Here is a 3,219-nt window from a genome sequence, read left to right as displayed (position 1 = left end):
CGGGTGAACTCATTTGCCAGTTGTAGTCTCAGAATGAGGTTAAAATGAGAAAGATTATGGTGAAGTAAAAGGATGAGAGTGGAAATTTAAGCGGGTGAAAAATTGGGAGGATGTCCTGTTTGGGTCATGTGCTTAAGAGCAATGTTACTGTGGGAAACTGCATGTCTGTGTGAGGTCTGCTTTAGCGACTTGTGTGAACTGACATTTTTAATAGACTGATGTTCATTCAGGACAGTTGTCAACGATTTTTTTTAATCGTTGTTGGATTTAGAAACACCATCAACTTAATATGGATGTTGCTTACAATATTTTTTTTAAAGTAGGGAAAAAACAAAATATTATATTAATGTTCCATTGTGCATCATTCGTTTTGAATTGATTTCTATTTGATGAATTAGAATTTTCTGACTGATGTGAGGAAAAAGTATTTTTTCCACATTTTGAAAAGTATTGCTCTATTCTATAAATTTTATTTTCATTATGATCAGATGTGGGGAATATACAGCCTATGAGATATATTAGACAAAGTCTCTTAACTGCAGTCACAATCAAAATTTAAAAATGTGGTTTTTTTCTGCTTCAAAAGCTATGCTTTAATTTTGATGTGGACAATATTTCAATATTCATTACTGACACTTTATACAATTTATATTGCATAACAGCTGTGTCAGTTGCGCTACTGTCACAACATTATTGGTACTGCACTTCAAGTCTCAGGGTTGGTAGGACTAGATTAGCTGTTGGTATATTTCTAACATTCATTCATTTTCTGAACCGCTTATCCTCACAGGGATCGCAGGGGGTGCTGGAGCCTATCCCAGCTAACTACGGGCACTAGGTGGGGGACACCCTGAATTGGTGGCCAGCCAATCACAGGGCACAAGGAGATGGACAACCAAGTCACACTCATACCTAGGGGCAATTTATAATGTTCAATCAGCCTACCCTGCATGATTTTGGGATCTGGGAGGAAAATGGAGTACCCAGAGAAAACCCACACAAGCTCAGGGAGAATATGCTAATTCTACTCAGTTATAACCCAACCGGGAATCAAACACTTGACCCTAGAACTGTGAGCCTAACACGCTAACCACTTGTCCACCAGGCCACATTTTTCAAACATATACTTTGTTTTTTTTCTCATTCTGGATATGCCAGAACAACAATAATGGCTTGTGTTTAGATGTGGCCAGTTTAGCTTCCTTGTCGCTATATTGAGCGACTATTTTTCAAAATAGTAACTATATCAACAACACCGGTCATGGTCCTTATGTTGGCATCATTCTTATTTCCTGCACAGTGAAGGAATGAGAGAAGAATGAATGAGTCCTGACTTGGAATAGCAGCTATATTTTGAGTTGCTGATTAATGTTAATAAATTTAGGTTAAAAATATAAACACATTACAATACAATACAAGATACAAGAGCTGTAACACAAATTCTGCTCGAGTAAAAATAACAGTACTTAATTCTTATTAAACTACTATTCAAATGAACATTTGGTAGTTTCCTGTTAATACAGGCATTTTTTGGGGGTCTCATTGAATTAACACTCTCCGTGGGTTTAGTAACAAGGAAGATAAGCATGGTAACCATTTTGGACTGGCTGTTTGGGACTCTTGGGACTTGATGTTCTCCAATAACCTGACAAATTCAAACTTCATCATGTATGCAAGGAAGAGAGGCCAAGTCTAATATGAACCCAGAATAATGATGTTATTTATGTCATAAGGGAAAAGATCCTTGAATATTTTATAAATACTTGGAATCAGTGAGCAGAAATAAAATTTAGGGAAATATATGTAATATCGTACGTCGGTACAGTCCATGTTTGAGATTATTTTCATTAGTTTCATTCATTTGCACAGAGAAGAGACTTACAGGGAATAAAGCTCCAAGGTTTGCAATTAATTTAATTTGCTTTAATATGCTTCAAGCATAAACCTGGATCAAATTCACTATAATTTATCACATTACATATATAAGAAATTATTTCTTTAGGTCACACTTTTCAGCACAAAAAAAAGCGAAAATCCATATCTCCATGATGCCAGACGGCTACATCTTTTGATGAAACTTTGCCACTGGTTGGTTCATCACAAGTCTACATTGATGTTAAATGGCACCCTCACACTTCCTGTACCGCTTTTGGTCAAAAAGCACTGGGTCAACCCACTTCCCTGTATTCTTCTGTCAACTCTGGGAATAAGTTTGAATATCCTTCCTGCATTCAAGTGGCTGGCTATGGAGGCCTTGTGGAAAACCATCATTCAGGCAACACTCACGGTTAGGTCCCGCCTCTCGTAAACTGTAGTCCCTTCAGTGTGCGTTTGTAAACATTGTTCTTTCATGTTTCTGAAGAAACAAAATCTTTCTGCTTCGTTCCTGGAGTTCTGGTGGAATTAATAGCGACAGAGCATTTGTTTTGATAGTAACGTTTGATACTGGCATTGTATTGTGCTCGCTGACTGTACTTTCCGGCTTCGTCCTCTGGGTCCACTCATTTGGGATTAAAGTGGGTGTCTTGAACAAAACCAACATCTTTGACGATCGGCCTTAGCCAGTGATGACTGCATTGTTTGCCTCCGTATTTACACGATACGATTTAACCAGAGCGCCTTGGTTTTCTTATTGTTTAATCGGTTTACACAAAGCAAATTTGTTATCTGTTCAAATGGTCGCATGCGTCAATATTGTTGACCTAATAACTGAAGGATGTTACTGTTTGAATACAAACACAAATGCCTGAATAAACACTCCCAGAAAATCAATGAGCCAATACAAAACAATGTGTTTCCCAGAAGACATTCTATGGAGGAGGAAAAAAAAATCATCCACTCCCAAATATACAAGGTATTGTTAACGTTAAAGAACAATTAAGAACAATGAAGGAACGGTTGTCATACAGTACATTTGTAAGTGAAAATCAGGGGAGTCATTGTTTGTCCTCTTCCATTTACTACTATAAAAAAATTTGGAAGAGATCCATATCTCGATAGCAAAGACTGCATACAGCTAATGCAACACCCAGATGCTTATATGATCATTATCTCTTTTTATTCCAGCTCGTGTATGGGGAAATTTTATTTTCATTCCAGTGAATTGTTTTTATAGGTAATACGTAGCAGTTGATTTGGCGTCACTGGCGTGTGAAACTTGAAAGCGACAACAAAGAAACATGTACATCAGACAGGCAAATAGTATGTCTAAAGTCTCAG

The sequence above is a fragment of the Stigmatopora argus genome, chromosome 17 (assembly GCF_051989625.1).
Source record: "Stigmatopora argus isolate UIUO_Sarg chromosome 17, RoL_Sarg_1.0, whole genome shotgun sequence".
NCBI lineage: Eukaryota > Metazoa > Chordata > Actinopteri > Syngnathiformes > Syngnathidae > Stigmatopora > Stigmatopora argus.
Note: the sequence above shows the minus strand (reverse complement) of the source record.